This window comes from Pelobates fuscus, chromosome 3 (assembly GCF_036172605.1).
Source record: "Pelobates fuscus isolate aPelFus1 chromosome 3, aPelFus1.pri, whole genome shotgun sequence".
In the NCBI taxonomy this organism is placed as follows: Eukaryota; Metazoa; Chordata; class Amphibia; order Anura; family Pelobatidae; genus Pelobates; species Pelobates fuscus.
Window position 1 is genome coordinate 66,205,131 of NC_086319.1, and position 22,238 is coordinate 66,227,368.

Here is a 22,238-nt window from a genome sequence, read left to right on the forward strand (position 1 = left end):
GGTGTGTGACAGTGTGGGGGCAGTGTTTGTGACAGTGGGGGCAATTTGTGTGAGAGAAAGTGTGGGGTGCAGGGTGTGTGAGAGTGATTGAGTCAGTGGAGGAGGCAGAATGTGTGGGAGACAGTGTGGGGGGCAGGGTACGTGGGGTGCAGTGTGGGGGTCAGGGTATGTGGTGGTCATTGTGGGGGTCAGGGTATGTGGTGGTCATTGTGGGGGTCAGGGTATGTGGTGGTCAGTGTGGGGGGCAGTGTATGTGGTGGTCAGGGAGGGGGGAAGTGTATGTGGTGGTCAGTGGGATCGTCAGTGTGGGGGACAGTGTATGTGGTTATCAGTGTGGTCATCAGTGTGGGGGGCAGTGTATGCTGTGGTCAGTGTTGGGGGTAGGGTATGTGGTTGTCAGTGTGTTCGTCAGTGTGGGGCGTAGTGTATGTGGTGGTCATCAGTGTGGGGGCAGTGTAAGTGGTGGTCAGTGTATGTGGGGGTCAGGGCATGTGGTGGTCAGTGTGGTGGAAATGTATATGGGGCAGGGTATGTGACTGACAGGGAAATGTAGGTGCAGTGTATGTGGTGGGCAGGGCAGTGTGGGTGGCAGGGCAATGTGGGTGCAGTGTATGGGGTGGGCAGGGCAGTGTGGGGGGTAGGGTATATGACTGGCAGGGCAGTGTGGGGGGTAGGGTATATGACTGGCAGGGCAGTGTGGGGGTGGTAGGGCAGTGTGGGTGGGAGGGCAGTGGGGGTGGGAGGGCAGTATTGGGGCAGGGCAGGGGTGGGGCAGTGGGGGTGGGAGGTCAGTGTTTGGGCAGGGCAGTGGGGGCTGGGAGGGCAGAGTTGGGGACAGGGCAGTGGGGGTGGGTGGGTAGTGTTGTGGCAGTGGGGGTGGGAGGGCAGTTTTGGTGCAGTGGGGGTGGGGGGGCATTTTTGGGGCAGGGCAGTGGGGGTGGGAGGGCAGTGTTGGGGACAGGGCAGTAGGGGTGGGAGGGCAGTTTTGGGGCAGTGTGGGTGGGAGGGCAGTGTTGGGGCAGTGTGGGTGGGAGGGCAGTGTTGGGGACAGGGCAGTGGGGTGGGAGGGAAGTTTTAGGGCAGTGGGGGTGGGAGGGCAGATTTGGGGCAGTGGAGGTGAGAGGGAAATGTTGGGGCAGTGGGAGTGGGAGGGCAGTTTTGGCTTAGTGGGGGTGGGATGGCAGTTTTGGGGCAGTGGGGGTGGGAGGGCAGTGTTGGGGCAGTGGGGGTGGGAGGGCAGTTTTGGGGACAGGGCAGTGGGGGTGAGAGGGCAGTTCTGGGGCAGTGGGAGTGGGGGGGCAGTTTTGGGGCAGGGCAGTGAGGGGTGGGAGGGCAGTTCTGGGGCAGTGGGGATGGGGAGGCAGTTTTGGGGCAGTGGGGGTGGGGGTGGGAGGGCAGTCCTGGGGCAGTGGGGGTGGGAGCATTTTTGGGGCAGTGTAGTGGGGGTGGGAGGGCAGTTCTGGGGCAGTTGGGGTGGGGGGGCAGTTTTGGGGCAGGGCAGTGAGGGGTGGGAGGGCAGTTTTGGGGCAGGGCAGTGAGGGATGGGAGGGCAGTTCTGGGGCAGTGTGGGTGGGGGGCAAGGCAGTGGGGGTGGGGGGGCAGTTTTGGGGCAGGGCAGTGAGGGGTGGGAGGGCAGTTCTGGGGCAGTGGGGGTGGGGGGCAAGGCAGTGGGGGTGGGAGGGCAGTTCTGGGGCAGTGGGGGTGGGGGGGCAGGGCAGTGAGGGGTGGAAGGGCAGTTTTTGGGCAGTTGGGGGGAGAGGGCAGTTTTGGGGCAGGACAGTGGGGTGGGAGGGCAGTGTGTGTGGAGGCTGTGACAAGCCTCCACAAAATTAAATACCTTATTTGTAAAATATTTCCCTGGTGGTCCAGTGGCAGCAGTCCCTGGTGGTCCGGTGGGATGACTTTTCAATCTGCAGCTCAGCGAAAGCTGCAGACCTTGTTCTCGCGAGCGCCTGTCAGAGCGTTGCCGTGGTAATCCGCGGCAACGCTCTGTGTGCTCGCGAGAACCACAGTAAGTGATCTGCAGCTCTGCACTCGGCGGAGCTGCAGATCAGAGGCTGGCTCTCCCTGTGGGCAGACCATGTGGAGGGGCCACCAGGCGGCATACTGGGCAAGCCGCCGGGCCCCCTCTCACTGTCGGGTCCTCGGTCATAGACCGAGGACCCGACAGTTCAATCTGCCCTAAGGCGATTTAGGCGGCCGCGAGGCCCCAGCAAGCGCGAGGCCTTAGGCGGCCGCCTAAATCGCCTAATTAGAGAGCCGCCTCTGTTTCAGAAGGTGCATGGTATCCTCATCCCCGTAGTTGAAGTGGTGTATGACACTCTTGGATTGCATTAGGTAGTATTGTCTAGTGTGCTGTTCTTGTCCTTCGGGAGCAGGGTGTGGTAGCCCCGCTTCTGTCCATTGTATGATATGTGGTGCGTGTCGTGGTGGACAACTATTGCAGTGTCAAGTGGGTATGGGGTGCGTGGTGAAATCCCAATTATGGTAGTGGTCTGTTTAGGCCTTGTTGGATCAGGATGGGGGAAGGAGGGGGGAGGGGGGGGTTGAGGGAAGGCGTCCGGGCCGTCTCCACCCGGGGCGCTCCCCTCCAATTTCCACCGCAGGTGTTCCAGGTCAAGTTGTGGGGCGGTCTTCCAACCGGCCTCTCATCCGCACCGTCTATGTTCCTGTGTGTCTCCCCTCATCTGCCGCCCGGTTCGCTACATAGACCAGCCATGGGCGCCACCTGTCCGTATGTTTCTCTTCCAAGCCTCGTAGCGTGGCCTGTACCGATTCTGCTGTGTAAATCTCGTCTATTCTCTCCAGCCATTGCGAGATGGTTGGGATATTGGTCTGTTTCCAGTACTGCGGTATCAGGGCTTTGGCTGCATTCAGGAGGTGTCGGAGTATGGATTTCCGATATGTTCCAATGGGGGTTGGTGTGGAGTGGAGCAGGGCCAATTTCTTGTCGAATTCGCCCGTGTCCCCTAGTATTACCTCAGTTTCACGTTGTATCTCTTCCCAGTATGGTGCGATAAGGGGGCAATCCCACCAAATGTGCGTGAGCGTTCCTGGGCCTGTGCCACACCTCCAACACACATTCGGTGTCATCTGGAATATTCTATGCAGTTTGTCTGGTGTTCTGTACCACTGGGTTAGGAGTTTGAAGTTTATTTCCTGGTAATACGTACTGGACGAGCTTTTATGGTGTAGGATCAATATCTGTTCCCATTGAGGCTCGGTGAATGTCGTATCCAGCAGTCGTTCCCAGCTTCTCTTGTGTGCACTTTTGGTTTCGAGTCTACCAACCAGGAGGTGTTGGTAGATGTGGGAGAGGGTTTTATCAGGGGCAGTTTTGTTATCACAGAGGCCCTCGAACCATGTGAGGTCCCGATGTAGTGCGTCTCTATTTGGGAGAGTCCGATAGAAGTTTTTGAGTTGTGCGTATCGAAAAGTTTGTATAATTGATGCCGGAGATCCGTCAGTCAGTTCCCGCAGTGGTTTCAGGTTCGCGTTAGCTAGCGCACGATGTATAGGGATGTGTTCACCTTCGGCAATAAAGTCCCAGGCTTGTGGGGATATACCCCCCCTATCTTGGGGTTATTCTGGACTTGGATAAGTGGGCTCGGGGTCGGGGACATGTGGGTGGCTCCCCTGAGACGGTCCCAAACTCTCAGCGTGTGAGTGACGGTAGAATTGGGATCCAAGGTGGCGGGCGACGAGCTCCCTGTGTTCCACATTCTCGGGATCAAGTCTGGGTGGAGGTGTCCCTTGTCCAGCGTGACCCATTGTTTATGGCGTAGATGTGTATGCCAATCTAAAATCCTCTGCAGGATGGCTACCTGATGGTACCTGCGCATGTCTGGCAATGCTAGGCCACCCCAGGGTCTTGGGAGGCAGAGGACTTCGTGGCGGATCCTTGCTTGGTGTCCGTTCCAGACATATCTGATCATAGCCGTGCGTAGCGAGGAGAAGAAGGCCGCTGGTACGGCTAGTGGTATCGTTTGGTATAAGTAAAGTATCCTAGGGAGCACGTTCATCTTCAGGACCGCTATTCTACCCAACCAGGATATGTGAGGATATGTCCATTTCTTTAGGTCCTGAAGAATCCGCTGGAGAAGGGGTAAATAGTTCATCCGGTATAGTTCCGACATGTCTGTGGTGAGAGCTAATCCAAGGTAACGCATGTGGGACGAGCACCATCGAAAGGGATATTGGGTTTTCAAGGTAGCAGCATCTGGGGTGGGTATCGTAAGATTGAACACTTCGCATTTCGTCGTGTTTAGTTTAAAATTTGATATTCGTCCATAGTCCTCCAGTAGTGTCATCAGGCTAGGTAGCGTATTTTCCGGTTCGACGATGCAGAATAGGAGGTCATCGGCATATGCGGCAACTTTGTGAGTGGAGTTCTGCCATGGGAAGCCCCGTATGTCTTCCGACTGCCGAACTGCTTCTATGAAAGGTTCCAGAGAGAGTGTGAAGAGCATTGGGGACAATGGGCAGCCTTGTCTCGTACCATTCCGTATCCGGAATGAGTCTGTGAGCGCGCCATTGACCCTGACCCTAGCATTCGGTCGGTGGTAGAGTGCTTGAATCCACAGCATCATGTGGGCTCCCATTCCCATTTCCCGCAGCGTGGTCAGGAGAAATGACCAGTCGACCCGGTCAAACGCCTTCTCGGCGTCCGTGGATAGGAGGAGGGTCCGGATCTTATGGTGTCGTGCTAGATGGTGGATGGAAAGAGTTCATAGGGTGCTGTCCCTGGCCTCCCTCCCTGGTACAAATCCGGTTTGATCTGGGTGGACGAGCTTCGGCAGCCGGGAACCTAATCTGTTGGAGAGTATTTTCGTGAATAACTTCACGTCCACATTGAGGAGCGAAATTGGTCTGTAGCTGCCGCACTGTTCGGGGTTCTTCCCTGGTTTGGGGAGAACTGTGATGGTAGCCGAAAGTGACTCTTGGTGGAACTGTGCTCCCGTTGTGAGGGCATTGAGGGCCAGAGCGAGTTTCGGGATAAGTATGGTTTTAAATTTTTTATAGTATTCCAATGTGAAGCCGTCTGGTCCGGGCGCGCGTCCCGTTTTAGCCATCTTAATAGCCCCCTCTATCTCCGCCTCTGTGATCGGGGCTTCCATAGCGTCCCTCTCCTCCGGTTGGAGCCTAGTCGCGACGTGTGTCCTCAGATAGTCCTGTATCCGTCTTTGTTTGTCCCCCTCCCCCAGCTGATGGGCGGGTGGGGCTATGTTGTAGAGAGTTGCGTAAAAGTTCCTGAATTCAGTCGCGATCCTGTCCGGTAGTTGGGTGATTGTGCCGTCCGTTCTCGCTATCAGTTTTGGAAATAAATGAAAATTCTAATTCCTGTCAAAGGCCTATAGAGCTCCAACTAACACTACACTATATATATATATTCATTCTGTATTACCAAATAAATCCACCCTGTTCACACACATTTACCACTTACACCTTGACAATATGACAGACAAATGTATGGCAGGTACTACATTCTTTACTCAACTTTCCCTTTGCAATTTCATCTCTCCAGTGCATCTTCCATTTATTCCCCATACCTTTTGTTTTTATCTCTCCATCTTTCACTACATTGTAAACTTAAATGATAGGAATCCTCGGTCATTTTGTGCCATTCTTATCTAGACATACAATATATCTTTACTTCATTTTATGTTTACCTTGGGTTAATAATAATAATAATAATAATAATAATAATAATAATAATAATAATAATAATATGGCTTTGCCTCCAAACATTTAAACCAAATACAAGGATTGACAATATAACCAGCCAGTATTGGGTCTCTCCTGTGATAGTGGTTGGTCCCTTGATTCCTGTGGGCCTCCATCTCCATTATTGGCTTCTATAATTACTCTATATTACTCAACAAATGGTAATACCCTTTTTTTCACTGTACACCGATTGCCTAATGCCGTGATCATCCTCTACTTCAGCATAAGGATTCTCAAATGAGTCTCAGCTTCTGTTTAGCATGAGGAATTGGACATCTTGCAGCTTTAACAAATGAAGCCCCACACCATAACTTTATTTCTTTAGGAAACCAATGCACTGAGTTAATGGTATCCTCCTCAATAAAGGCACATGTGGATAGAATATGTAATTCAGTTATATCGGAGAAGAAAAATAATCAAAAAAGACAAATTTCACTATTGAAAATAATCCCAATAATCTAAATTATTTGTATTTCTTACATCGTAGTGTTCCTTTAAGTAAGTAAGTATAGCAGAATTTACTAAAAGAATTTTGAAACGTAACACTGGATGAAACGCTTTAGATTAACAATATCAAACGTCTCCTGATTAATTATACAGACCTACTGTGTTAACACTGGAAAATCCAACAATGGGCCAGCGCTAAATAACAGAAAAAGGTTACGCCAAATGTGAAGTTACTTAGAATTTGCTAGAGGATGTGAATCAATAATGATAAAAGCATAAAACGGAACCTAATGTAAGATCAAATAAATACCATAAAACATAATATATAAAAAAAATGGAACAAAACTTAAAAAAAAAAATGTCAAAGACAGAAAAGGGAGCGTCTCATTAAGGTAGTACCCAATATTGTTATCAATTATTTTCTTATGTTTTGTGCTTTCTTATGTTAAATAGTTATGGTATGCATTTGTGAATATATGCAGGGTATTAAATTAATGTTTGTGTTCAAAGTCCATCAAATAATATTTTCCACCAAGACCCGTGCTGCTTTCATCAAAAATCAAGACTATACATGAAAAGTTAACATGACCCTGTTGCGTGAATATAGTTACAGTGATTATTTTTTTTTTTCATCTAATTAGTGAGCAAGACAATATCTCTACAATGCTTAATGGAAATTAGGAAGATATAATTGCAACTGTGTTTTTTAATGACACTTTATTCTCTTCATATCACAATGACTATGAGCACAGCACTGGAAGAAGATATTTTTGGACTCAATATATCAATGCCTCACAGGCTTGTCACAAGGAGTGTAGAGATGGAGATTTGAACTAGGGTGAGCTATAAATAGAGTTTCCAATAGCACATACTCATTCTGTTGCTATTGATTTTGTAAGTGTTGATATTTTATAAGTAAATGTATAGATGAGCACTTCTACTGAACTAGCACATCAAATGATCCTGTGTACCGTGCATCATTAAAAATGGACCAGATGCCATTTTCTTTAATCAGTCAAGCTAATCGTTTAATACAGATGAATTTGGAAAAACTGTATCGGCATGAAGAGAAAAATATATTTTTAGGTTTCATCATCACACAGTGAGTCTAGAAGGTGGTGTAAGTAGTGGGTAGAAATGCAAACACTTTATTTGCAGGCAATGACAATAGATAGAAACACTTTTACAGATCGTAGCACTGAAATTATTTAAAGGCACGCTGTAACGGTGCTAGGCCTAGCTGGCGTTCACCCACGTAGGCAAGCCATTTAAAAATGACTTCTTTTCTGTAATTGGCCAAGCCGTTTTCCCTGCCTCCACTATAGCACACATAGAGCAGGAAGCTCTTAAGCAGGATATTCCATTAATTCTCCTTACCCGGCAGTACAATGCTAGATCAATGAGTGACCGTGTCAGCTGATCATTTTCAGCCAATGAACTAAGCTTTGTATTGCCAAGCTTAACTTATAAAGATATATTTGGGCTCTGTGTTAAGTAGTTTAGGCAGGGAGCAGCACCGAGTTGATACAAGGTAAAAAGTCAAACTGGGGCCAGGGGACTCTTGGCACTGTAACCATTACAGCACGCATGGTGCTTGGAGTTTTCTTTTAATGCAATTTAATGTAGTCTGAAGACATAAAGTGGTTCTGTTCCATTTTTTTTTTCAATTCTTTATTTTTGTTGAGCAGTGGTACAAACACAGGTAATCTGTGACATATGACATATATATAGCAGTGTAGGGAAAACATGGAACTGCATGTCAAGGTAGGCTACACATGTTTTTGTTTTTCAAAACAAAAGGAAGAACAAGATAGAAGACAAGGTATAGTCAGGCTGGATATGCATGATTTGTCCTAAATGGGTTAACAAGCTTGGTATGTAAGAATGAGCAGTGAGAGGATAATCATGCTTGATCAACTATGTATGGGTCTAGTGGGTTGTAGATCAAGCAGATAAGACACAATTAAAAAAAAGAAACTATAGGCATAATATATACCAGAGACGTTCGCTACAGGTTAGAGTGTGGTTTGTGTTTCTTATAGGCTATCATCTAGGCTTTAACCATAGATAGGCTGCAGAGTAAGCCACTGGGACTTAGGATAATATGTGCCAGACTTCGTGTAGTGTTACACCTCTGGGTCTAGCCTGTCAGAGCGCTTCTCTGCCACTGATTAAGAGGCGATAGTGGGGGGGAAACCTTTGTAGCCCTCATCGGAGGTCTTGTGTCAACATGTATGTCTTGCAAGTATTGTGGGTCAAGTGTGTATCAAAGAAGAGAGTCTAGCAAACATTAGATTAAACAATAAACAGAACTTAAGGTACTGCAACTCTACTCTAATGTGTGGCTGGTCCCATGGAGCCTCAGGTTGTGACCGCTGCGTAATTGGTTGATGGGACAAACGGGGTCATTGTTGCTGGTTCCTAATTATGTGATGCTGCTAAGAAGCTGCGCGAGTCAGGCCTTGCCATGGTGTCCTGTGGGAGGTCGAGGGTCTCCAGCAGAGCAGCGCCTTCTACCAGATCATGGACTGCATAGTTGGCAATCCCTTTCAAGACCTGTAGATGTCTCAGCAACCTCCATCTATATTTAATGTTGTGCATCCGGAGTAAGGTGGTGAAAGGCTGTAGGGATTTCCTCCACTGTAGGGTTTCACTCGTGAGATCCGCATAAAACGTGAGCACCATGTTTTCAAACGTGTATGGTGAAGATCCTTTTAATGCTGCCATCACTGCCACCTTATCCCTATTGCGTGTGAAACGAACCACCAGGTCCATAGTGGAAGTTGCTGGTGCTCTCTGGGGTTTAGGGATCTGTAAGGTCCCATCAATGGTGACATTATTTGCTTGTTTGGGAGTCAGTAAGGCCCCTATCAGTCTTCACACGAGTTGTGGGATCTCTGCCGGTGGAATGTCACCAGGTATGCCACATACCTTGACGTTTTTGCGGCGTCGTGCATTTTCCAGGAGAGCGAAGCGTTGCTCAAAGGTAAGTTGCTGTTTCTTAAGACTTTGCACTTCAGTGTCAAGAGTGGAAAACGTTTGGGAGTGCTGCACAGATGTCGCCTCCACCTTCCCCAGGTGTGTGATGAGGTCTGTAAGGTGGCCACGTCCTCCTGAATAGGTTTCTGGAGGTTGGAGAGTAGTGCCTTCAGGGTGGCTGTGGTCACAGGTTGGGAGTCATCCCCCTGGGCAGCTGTGTGTGGTTGTGTAAAAGACAGCATGATTGCGGGTCTCCTGTCAGTTAGTATGTCCACCGAGGAGTCTGAGAAATTCTCCGTGTTGGTGGCCATCTTGGGCCTGCATGCACAATGTACTTGTCTCAGCAGATCTCAGATGTTCATACTCGTTCTGGGTTTTTGTTTTTTTTGTCTTGCGACCCATGGTTGGTGTATGTGCTCGTGCCTCCGATTGCGGGTCGGAAAATCGGGCTGAGAGTTGAGTTTATAGTGATATGTAACGGAGCCCATGCGGTGAGCATCCGTCTGCTATGGCCGCTTAGCTCTGCCCCTCTCCATTTGGGTTTTTTATATAGTTAAAATCTGTATTGGAAACTTTCTATATTTTGCAGAAATATAGTAAACTGTAATAAATTAATATAATAAAAACAACAAATAAAAATATTGATAAATGTCTGTTTTCCTCATTTAAAGAAGGGGAAATTTGATTGAATATATCTCTCTTCCTAAACATTAAAAAGTTAGGAATTTCTTGTCAATGGGTAGTTACCTTCACACATCAAACTATAGGAACTAAATTATTTACCTCCCCACCAGAATCCTGCAATGGAACATTTCAGCACCAATTTAACTTTTCTACCTCTCCATGGTTAAAATAATAGCAAAGCAGGTACAAAAAGCATTATAATAAAATATATTGATTACAAAACTCCTCATAACTTGAAGAGAGAGAGAGTGAATGTTCTCTCTTTTTCTCTGGCCTCATGTGCTAGATATTCTGAGGAAACACCTTGACAGCCAGTCTAAGCACCATATCAATTTAGGAATATTGCTAAATTTATGGTGCAGACACTACTATAAGCCAACTTACAATTTCATCGCAGCTTAAAACGGCAATGACTTGTAAATATAGCTGTAGTTGTACGTCTTTATAAGCCACGCCTAAAAATAGGGTTAAACCAACATGATGCACACCAGGTAGACTGAGAAATACAGAGTGTTGTGTTGGTAAACTGCAATGTGAAAAGCAACTTTTGTTTTCTTATTTTTGCCTCTTACGCTTGTAAGCACATGGGTGATTTACAAAAATCCCCTCATACAATGCAAATCTGAAATTGAAATAGATGAAAATAAAGCACATTTCGCCAGAGAATGTTACTTGTCTCCAGCAGCAGGGAGGCAATATATTTCATTCCAGACTTCCGAGAAGCCAGGCTGAACATGAATACAGATAGTAACATGGTATCAGATAAATGATTATGAGTGGAGGGGAAGACAAACTAAGGAACAGGAAAAATATCTTTCACAATAAGGCACTTGAGAATGGGATGCTGATTGCATTTTTTCGGAAGGAACGGGGCTGGGGATAATTATGCCCTTGTTAGGGAAAATATAAGCATTTATAAAATATTTTACTGAAATCCAAGGGTGCAAAAGTAGTTGTAAACATCTTTTGCCACCATTTTGTTTTTTATTAATTGTCATTGTCAGTAATTTCACTCAAAGTAATCTTAAAATAAAAATGGCAAAAACCACATAAAATTAGTTTGTTTTGTAAAAAAAAAAGCCAGTACATTAAATAATTTAGAACAAACGTACAGGATGAGTTAGGTGATTGTACTTAGTTATAGTTATGGTCTGGCATATGTCTTATCCCCATTTCATGTTTGTTGTGGCTGGTTTGCCATTTCGCAGCACAGATAATCACTCGGAATGGCTGCCCATTCTATTGTTAGAATGCAGTCTCACAGGCTGTAATTTGTTTCCAACAAACTGTTCATCTTTTAATTAGAAATGTGGAAATCAATATGTAATTTTATGGTCGGATTGCACTTTACTATGTTTTAATGAGTTGTTTGGCTCCACTGTCATGTAATCAAGTATTGGTTAAGTAGAATTACACCTATTAAGCAATCTTTCTTTTACTTAATGTCCAAACTTCCTTCCATTTACACAAAGTCTGAAAATCTTATAGAGGACCAACATTGTAAAGCAAGCACTGAATGAGCAGCATGTCGACAAATGGGGTTTACTTTATCATTCATGGACGAAACACACCAAACATTTTGACAATATCCACAGTAATATGGCATTTATTTTATCTCTGATCTTAAACAGACCCTATAGGCACGCAGACCACTTCATCTCCTTTTAATCACTTGGGGGATTGGGGATGGCGGCGGGGGGTGAGGTGGTATGGGAGATGAGGTACACTATAGCGTTAGGAATACAGTTTTGAATGTGTAACGCTATATGTTCCTTTAAGAATATCATTTACATGTGCACCTTCCAGGCTTCGGTGACATTAAGCTGGGAGAAATGAAACTTGACTTTTAAATGATGATGCCCCTCACTCTGACCACACTAGACTGAAGCTTAAAATAAGAAAAATGGGGGCGGGGCGTGACAGCCAAGATGGCCAGACGTGTCTGTTAATGGCTCCTGCTAAATCTGCAGTAAAACGGCTAAAATATCTCGGCAAAACTAGCAAGACACGACTCTAGGCAACCCGGGGATCACCCTCTCTACATCCGACTAAAATCTCAGCCTGAAACCGGGTGCCCTGATGGAAGCACATTGCACCTCAGTCTACGGCCTGCAGCAGCCGACGGCCCGGCTGCGGGGGGAAACGGACGATCCCCCGGCTCTGGACTCGGGTCTGCTAAAGGAGCTTGAGCAGCCCTGTCCCCCCCTCCCCTTTGGACCAGGATATCCCGGTCCCCGCTGGGCAAACCTACACCTTGGAAAGCCCGACAACGCAACTCCATGTTACTGAAACCGCATGGTCACCAAAGATGGCGGACGCACTGCACCCTCAGCAACCACACGCAAGCCTCACTGGCCTGTCATGGGAGGAGACCTTCAAGGCTAACTTCGATAGGATCTGTCAGACGTTCTGGCTCCGTTTAGCACGGGCACACCAGACAACTTCCCACATGTCCCCCAGGAGCCTGGCGGCAACGGAGACTGACCTCCCTCCACCAGGGCGGAGGGCACACTCAGAGGTGAAGCCAACCCGACGCCCTCAAGCTAAAGGGAGCCCCCGGCTCACAACGGTCCGATCCCGGCGACGCCCGAGGGCATCTCTCCCTGCAACATCTCCCAAGTCAGACCCGCAACGAGGCAAAGCAGCGCCACAAACAAACGGGCGGGAACTGGACGCAAAGCAGTATATGAGGAGCCAAAGGCAGGAGCCTCCACGGCCGCACCGGTCTCTGCGACCTGATCCAGATGGGAGCCAGAAGCCGCCCAAGCTACAGCTCCTAATGGGGCACTTCAGCACCCATGACACGCACCCTCTGACGGACTCTCCCCAACGGGCTAACCAGAAGCCCACCACTCAGTCCCGACACAAAAACAGGCCTGCTGACCACGACAAGACCAAGGATGCAAGTACCTCAGACTGCCTTGGGACTCAGGGTGGGGGGGCTAGCACTTGGACTCATGTTCCCCAGGGAGGATAATCTGCCATCACTAGGCATTGATTGAACTGCCCCAGTAAGAGGGGATAAACCCTATAACGCAAGCTTTGCAGTATAAATCTAGGACAAAGCAAATGTATACTATTGCAGCCAGTTTAAGTGGAAATTGTGCTCCTATTCTAACGTTGCAATGTCTGGCCTTACTGTATTATAGTTCTTTGTTTTCTCTCCCTCCTGGTACTGCTAGGTTGATCAACTACCTTACTCACCAGTAAAACTAAGTTAACATGTTACCCACTGCTCATTGCCAGCTCATACCATGCATAGCAATTCCCAAGAATGTTTGCCCCTTCTTAGATGGCATGACAAGAAGGCCTTCGGGGTCTCCCATGACCTCCATCTTACCGTTTGTCTAAACCACACATTATAAACCTTGGTACCCAGCGGCTACCAAACTTGAGAGTCAACTATAGTTAAGCATTGTCAATCTGATTTAAGCATGTTATATAACTCTCTCCTACTAGACCAGGTTAATGTCAGACTACTCGAGATACAATCACGCCTATTGCCTTACCATTCACTGACACAACCGGTACTAACCTGTTATTTACTTAAAAATGTGCAGTTCTCATATATACCACAGTATTACGCTATGTGAAATGCCTGTATGTGCCGTCATGGCAAAATAAGCATATCTGTTAAACTTTTGCACAACAAAAATAAAAAATTACAAAAAAATAAGAACAATTACCACAATAAGAGGACATAGTCTTTGTCACGATTCCGGGAACCAAACACGCTAACACACACACATAAAAGGTGTAGTACCGGACCTTAGAATGGCCGGGCTAAGCACACAAAGAATAGTCAGGAGACAAGCCGAGTAAGGGGAACCAGAAGACAGAATAACGAGAAACAAGCCGAGGTCAAAGGGTAGGAGAAAGTCACAAAGTTTGATAAACAAGCCAGAGAGTACGTAACCAGAAACACAAGTTCAGTAGCAATACTAGCAAGCAAAGACCACAACAGGGCAGGGAGGAACAGGAAAGGTAAGTATTTAAATCATAAGGTTAATTCTGATTGGATAATTTCCATTTAGAATTAACAATATAAAATAAATATATAAATACATTAAAAATGAAAAATAAAAAAATAAAAAATAAATAATTAAAATAGTTATATATATATATATATGTGTGTAATTTTGTTCTCATTGTATTTCGATATTAATAATATAATATATTGATTTTAAAATACACTTAGAACGAAACAATATATATTTATCTATATACATAAATACATCGTAGTAGCTTGCACTCCAAGAAGACTTTTGTAGTGTCAGGGTACCTGTGGTCTCTACCTCCGAAAGAGGTAGAGACTTAGCTGTTCCTCCATGCAGACGGTCTGATGGCTCCCTTCCCCGCGGTCTATCCGGTCATGCTAGGCCGGCCGCGAGGGAGTGACTGCCTTTTACAGCATCTAGGCAGGAAGTAGTCATCAGGACACTCCCCCGGAACGACCTGTCAGTCAATTGCTGCAGGACCAATCAGGACGCCTCGGAGGCGTGGTTACTGCTCTGAACAGGGTATTTAACAGAGCTTCTTTCATTAGCTCATTGCCCTGTCGTGGTTCTAGCTTGTTCTAGTCACTCAGTGCTTGTGTATTCTATTATCCCTTTTGGTTTTGACCCGGCTTGTTTACCTTACTCTGCTTATCTCTGTTACCCTTGATTCGGCTTGTCTCTCGCTTACCTGTCTTCTGTTACCCTCGACCTCGGCTTGTCTTTGACCATTCTATACTGTACTACTTACGTTAGTCCGGCCATTCTAAGGTCCGGTATACGTATCTGGCTACTGTTTGTACTCTGCGTGTTGGATCCCTGTCCCGATCCTGACATTACGACAGGGCCAATGGATCCTGCAAGTACAAACAGTCAGCTGGCTGCTCCTGATCCTAGGTTTGAAGCCATGGATCACAGAATGGATCAGATGGCGCTTGCGCTACAGGCTCTATTAGCTGGTGCCAATAACCCACCAGAGGAGATACGTAATACCCCTGTTTCTCCTGTCGGTTCAGGTCTAGAGGTAGCCACAGTGGGTGCTTCTTCTCACATTACCCCCCCAGTACGCTATGGTGGGGCTCCTGAGAAGTGTCGTGGTTTTTTAAACCAAATTAGTATCCACTTTGAATTGCAACCTCGCTCTTATCCTACAGATAGGGCAAAAGTAGGATTTATTATCACCCTACTCATTGAGAAAGCTCTGAGAAGGGCCAACCCACTATGGGAGAACGATAATCCATTAGTTTATAACTATAACGCATTTGTAGCTGCTTTTAGAAGAACATTTGACCCTCCAGGTAGAAAGGTTAATGCAGCCAGATTACTGTTGCGCCTGAGACAGGAGAACCAAACACTGGTGGATTATGCACTAGAGTTCAGGTCTCTGGCGGCAGAAATCAAGTGGAATGAGCAGGCGTATATGGATGTATTTTTGAATGGCCTATCTGATGTAATCCTTGATGAGGTTGCTACCAGAGAACTCCCTGAGAATTTAGAGGATTTAATTTCGTTCATCTCTCGTATAGATGAACGTCTAAGAGAGAGACAGAACACTCGAGAGAGGAACCAGAGACCTTCTTTTAGGTTAGCTCCCGCTGTTCCAAGTCCTGACTCCACGATATCTTTGCTTACTGAACCTATGCAGATAGGGTATACCCGCCTCTCTGAGGAGGAAAGACAGCACAGGAGAAGAGAGGGTTTGTGTATGTATTGTGGAGCCAAGGGTCATTTACTCTCGAACTGTTCTAACCGCCCGGGAAACGCTCGCACCTAAGTCTCTCTAGAGGACAGGCCTTGGGTGTTTCTATTTTGTCCTCTACTCCTGATTATAAAGATCACAGGCTTCTGCTACCAGTTTCCTTAACTTGGGGGAAGGAAGTAGTAAGGGCTATGGCATTGATAGATTCCGGTGCTGCTGAGAATTTTATCGACCAAGCCTTTGCTAGTAAGAACAATTTCCCATCCCAGCTAAGGGAGACACCTTTGGCCGTTGAGGCCATAGATGGTAGACCACTACTAGACCCTGTTATCTTTCGTGAGACCATACCCATTAATTTAAATGTTGGTATCCTACACGTGGAGAATTTATCTCTTCTGCTCATTTCGTCTCCTTCCGTTCCCATAGTTCTGGGGTACCCATGGTTGAAAAAACATAACCCTATTATCGATTGGGAGTTAGGAAAGATACTCTCGTGGGGCCAGGGCTGCCAGGATCGGTGTTTGTGCAAGGTTTCTCCATTAGCTAATATTAACATACCGGAGAATCCTACTCAGTCCACAGAAAGACAAATACCAGACCTTTACCTAGACTTAAGGGCAGTGTTTGACAAGAAGAATGCCGATTCTTTGCCTCCACACAGGTCATTTGACTGTAAGATTAAGCTTCTACCCGGCACTATGCCTCCGAGAGGCCATGTATATCCTTTGTCTGTTCAGGAAAACTCGGTTCTACAGGAGTATATTCGGGAGAATTTAGAAAAGGGATTCATCAGGAGGTCTTCTTCTCCGGCCGGGGCTGGGTTCTTTTTCATTAAGAAGAAGGATGGCACGCTGAGACCTTGTATCGATTACCGAGGCTTGAATAAAATAACTGTCAGAAATGCCTATCCTATCCCACTGATTACCGAGTTATTTGATCGTCTTAAGGGCTCCAAAATCTTCACCAAGTTAGATCTCAGAGGGGCTTACAATTTGGTGAGAATCCAGCAAGGTCACGAGTGGATGACGGCATTCAATACCCGGTATGGCATTACGAATACACTGTGATGCCATTTGGACTATGCAATGCTCCTGCAGTATTTCAAGATTTGATTAATGAGGTACTTAGGGAGTTTCAGCATGATTGTGTTATCGTTTACCTGGACGACATACTAATACACTCTAAGGAGATTGAGACTCACCATAGACAGGTCAGAAAGGTATTACACAAGCTGCTGCAACATGGTCTATATTGCAAATTGGAGAAGTGCAGTTTTGATCAGTCTCAGGTAGACTTTCTTGGATACGTGATTTCTGGGGAAGGTTTTAAAATGGATCCTGTAAAACTTCAATCTATTTTAGACTGGCCCTTGCCCAAAGGACTCAAGGCTATCCAAAGGTTTATTGGTTTTTCCAACTACTATAGGCGCTTCATTAAAGGATACTCCTCTATCATTGCGCCTATTACCAATATGACCAAACAAGGGGCTGATACTAAGTTCTGGTCTAAGGAGGCTCTGGGTGCTTTCAAGACTCTCAAGGAACTTTTTGCCTCGGCTCCCATTCTAGTCCATCCTGATACGACTCTGCCTTTCTTGCTCGAGGTCGATGCCTCTGAGACAGCAGTTGGGGCTGTTCTGTCTCAAAGGTTAGGGGTGGATAAACCGTTACACCCTTGTGGTTTCTTCTCTAAGAAATTTTCTGGGCCTGAGAGCAGATATGACATCGGGGAAAGGGAACTGTTAGCAGTCATTAAAGCCTTAAAGGAGTGGAGACATTTGTTGGAGGGGACCCTACACCCTATTACGATTTTGACGGACCACAAAAACTTGTCCTATATTGGGGAGGCTAAGCGCTTATCCTCTAGACAAGCTCGTTGGTCCTTATTCCTGACTCACTTCAATTATGTACTGACTTACAGACCTGGTTCTAAAAACTCTAAAGCCGATGCATTATCTCGCCAATATGAACCTTCTACTGTACCTGAACCAGTTCTTTCTTCTATAGTTCCGAAATGCAATATCATTGCTAATACGAATCTCAGGATTCATTCTCCATTATTGGCCGAGATCATTAAGTTGCAACATCTAGCACCTAAACAGACTCCTGCGGGCCGTCATTTCGTTCCTCCTGCTCTTCAACTGGAACTTTTACAGTGTTTACATAATAGCAAGATGGCGGGACATCCTGGTATTCGCAAGACTTACGCGTTGATCTCTAAGGACTTCTGGTGGCCTGCTTTACGGAGGGATATTGAGGAGTTCATCGCTGCATGTGAAGTTTGTACTAAAACCAAACAACCCCATACGCTTCCATGTGGATTCCTGCAACCCTTGGAGGTTCCAGAAAGACCATGGTCCTGTTTGGCCATGGACTTTATTGTCGATCTACCTATCTCTAAAAGACAGACTGTTATCCTCACCGTGGTTGACAGGTTTACTAAGATGGCACACTTCATTCCCCTGCCTAAACTCCCGTCTTCTCCCGAATTGGCAGAGATATTCGCTAAGGAGATTTTTCGCCTACATGGGATACCCTCTCAAATTGTATCGGACAGAGGCTCCCAATTTGTTTCCCGCTTTTGGAGGTCCTTCTGCTCTCAACTTGGTATTAAATTAAACTTTTCTTCTGCCTATCATCCTCAGTCTAACGGAGCTGCTGAACGTACCAACCAGAAAATTGAACAATATTTACGATGCTTTGTTTCTGAACACCAGGATGATTGGGTCGGTTTGATTCCTTGGGCGGAGTTTGCACACAACAATCTCGTTTGCGATTCTACTCATTCAAGCCCCTTCTTCATGAATTATGGTTTTCATCCGTCTATTCTTCCTTCGGATTCTCCTTCCCAGGGGGTACCGTCGGTTGATGTTCATGTTGCCAATTTGAGGAAGTTGTGGGATCAAACTCGACAAATCCTTGTGCACAACTCTATGTTGGTCAAGAAACACGCTGATAAACGTAGAAGGGCGGCTCCGGTCTTTGTTCCTGGTGATAGGGTATGGCTGAGCACGAGGAACATCCGTTTAAAAGTGCCCTCCATGAAGTTCGCTCCTCGTTATATTGGACCCTACAGGGTGCTGACCCGTATCAATCCAGTTGCGTATCGTTTAGCTCTTCCTAATACCTTACGCATCCCGAACTCGTTTCACGTTTCATTGCTGAAACCACTCATATGTAACAGATTTTCCTCCACAATAGCCCCTCCTCGCTCCGTTCAGGTGGAGGGTCAGGAGGAGTATGAGGTTAACTCTATTATTGATTCTCGAATCTCCCGGGGGAGAGTACAATATCTGGTTGATTGGAAGGGATATGGTCCTGAGGAGAGGAGTTGGGTACCTCAGGAGGATGTTCATGCTCCCCATCTCCGCAGGGCGTATCACTCTCGCTTCCCATCTCGTCCCGGTTCATTCCGCCCGGTGGGCGTATCTGAGAGGGGGGGTACTGTCAGGGTACCTGTGGTCTCTACCTCCGAAAGAGGTAGAGACTTAGCTGTTCCTCCATGCAGACGGTCTGATGGCTCCCTTCCCCGCGGTCTATCCGGTCATGCTAGGCCGGCCGAGAGGGAGTGACTGCCTTTTACAGCATCTAGGCAGGAAGTAGTCATCAGGACACTCCCCCGGAACGACCTGTCAGTCAATTGCTGCAGGACCAATCAGGACGCCTTGGAGGCGTGGTTACTGCTCTGAACAGGGTATTTAACAGAGCTTCTTTCATTAGCTCATTGCCCTGTCGTGGTTCTAGCTTGTTCTAGTCACTCAGTGCTTGTGTATTCTATTATCCCTTTTGGTTTTGACCCGGCTTGTTTACCTTACTCTGCTTATCTCTGTTACCCTTGATTCGGCTTGTCTCTCGCTTACCTGTCTTCTGTTACCCTCGACCTCGGCTTGTCTTTGACCATTCTATACTGTACTACTTACGTTAGTCCGGCCATTCTAAGGTCCGGTATACGTATCTGGCTACTGTTTGTACTCTGCGTGTTGGATCCCTGTCCCGATCCTGACATGTAGTGCCCGGTGCTGGTTGTGGCAAAAGCGGATATGGGTGTAGGAACATGATACCTGTTCTGATGAAAGCTCCATGTTGGAGCTGAAACGTTGATATTTTATATGGAATAAATAAAAGCTAAATTTTACTACTTCAACCAAGTCCCAGGAGTGATTATTTCTACACCCATATATACATAAATATATATGTATATATAAAAAGGTAAAATTAGGTCGCTCCACAGTCAAAACAATAAGATAGTAATACCAATGATATACTTACATACAGAAGTCAAATTGAGATATAAAATAGTCCAGGTTTTAAGACATATAAATGAAAGTCCAACTTATTTGAGGTATTTAGGTATGATGTGGATCTGTGTTTGTGAGAGTCCTGAGGTAGTGCCTGAGGTAGTGGGATTTTCTAAGTCCGGTAGAGCATGGAAATGAAAGAAGAAACTCCAATAGTGTAATTTGTATCAGGCAAGCAAAAGGGAACTTAACAGCAGTAGTATTCCTACTCACCTATTAGAGAGCTAGTACAAGCTCAGGTGTAATTGGCATTCAGTGGTGTTGATCCCCCACTGGTAGGATATAGGTGGTAATTGATGATAAGTTGCTAGAAGTGAAGGTTTTTCAGTATAGGGACAGAGGTAAAGCAGAAATAGTGCTCGCTGCATGAAATTAATATAAGGGTTAAATATAAAATGTATTATACTCACATTTAGGTGAGCAGGATATACTGCTCACTATGATAGTGTGGTTGGTATAAACCCCACCTAGGATTCTAGGTTAAATTAAAATAAATAAAAATAATATAAAAATAATAATATCAGAAAAAGGTATATGGCACACAAGTAGTTAGGGGGCAATATTCCTTTATTAATACATATTAAAATGTTTTAAAAACAACCAAAACTTGTTTCGCTAACACAGGGCTTCATCAACTTGCAGTGAAAACATTAACCTGGTATCTGAGAGTTTTTATAGGCAATACAATCAATTGTTTATTCAAAATTTGGCGCAAAAATGACGTCATTTGCTTAAAACATATACAATAAAAACCAATGAAAAAGTATTGATAAATGACAATTGATAATATAGGGTTCTTGGAAATACATTTGTTTAATTAAAACAAGGGTTATTTAACATATAGGCTTAGTACCAAAGAATCTAAGGGAATGTGATGCGCAAATTCAGTGACGCACTATGTCAAGTGATCGGACCCAACTCCTTATGGGAACATTATGCTGCATGATGGCTGACGAGTAGAGGCGGGGTGCGGGTCACAAAAACGCTAATGTTTTGTACACGCCCTTCGCTACTTGCAGCGATAGTAATAATAACACAAATAAAACAAATCACTTAGGGAGCTGGGTAATTAGATAGGGTAAATACAGTGGCAAGGAGAGAATTTTGGCGGTAGTGGGCGGGTAGATAAACTTATAAGTCCCCCGACAGTGAAGCATGGAAATGAAGGATCCATGGTGTTAGTACCTAGAAGTAAATAAGAACATAAATCCTCTTATGTAGTTGAGAGGAAAGCACTCTCTTGCAAGAGAGAGAAATATATTATATATATTATATATATATATATATATATATATATATATATCATTAAAATAAAAAGGTACGGTAAGGCAAACTCTGCTATAGAAAAAATATATAACATCAAGGCATACGTGAAGTAGGTAGGGCAGACATTGCTATTAGGGGGGGTAGCCTACCTTTTACAACCAATATGGATAATTCTTCTTTTTATATTAAACCAGTAGAGGCGGATCAGAATTCCGTCTTGGGTGGGGAGTATGAAAGGGAGGGAGGCATGAAAAAATCATAAAGATAAAAGAGAAGAATAAGAAAGCTTAATTATATCTATCAGAATATAACATAAGTGATATTAACAGGACCACAAAAATGGATAAAACAACATGTGATTATTAAAAATTGGAAATTAAACATTGAAAATAAAAAATAGAAATTAAAAAAAATAAAAATAAAAAATATAAAAAACAGAATATTAATAACAAGTACTAAAAATTTTCAGTACTTTTTATTAATATTCTGTTATATATATATACATATATATTTTCTATTTTTTATTTCAATTTTTAATTTCCTATTTTTAATTTCTAATTTTTAATTTCCAATTTTTAATTATCAAATTTAGTTTTATCCATTTTTTGTAATCCTGTTAATATCACTTATGTTAGATTCTAATAGTATATTTGTGTTCTAATAATATTTGTGTTCAGCGAAGTCTCTTGAGTATAACAGTACCCCTCATGTTCAGGTTTTATGGTGTTTTCAAAAGTTACAGAGTCAAACATAAGACTTGTGTTTCAGTTTCTTCACATTGAAATTCGCCAGATTGGTTACGTTGCCTTTGAGACCATATGGTAGCCCAGGAATGAGAATTATCTCAAAACAAGAAGAAAAATCTGCGTATTTTCCTTTCTTCCTCCATGTCATTCTGAGCATGTAAACACAACTACAGGCGCTGCTTCCTGACACTATCTTCTATACCTGTTTATATATTACTTAATCATCTGGGGTGGCAAGACATAGCCTTATATATTATTGGTATTTTTTTATTTTCTAATTCAAAATAATGGTCCATTCAGAGTAAAACATTTAATTATGCAGTAAGGACACCCACATGCAGACACAGACAATCTAACTGACACATGTTCATTGATGCACAGGCTCACAGACAGACAATCTC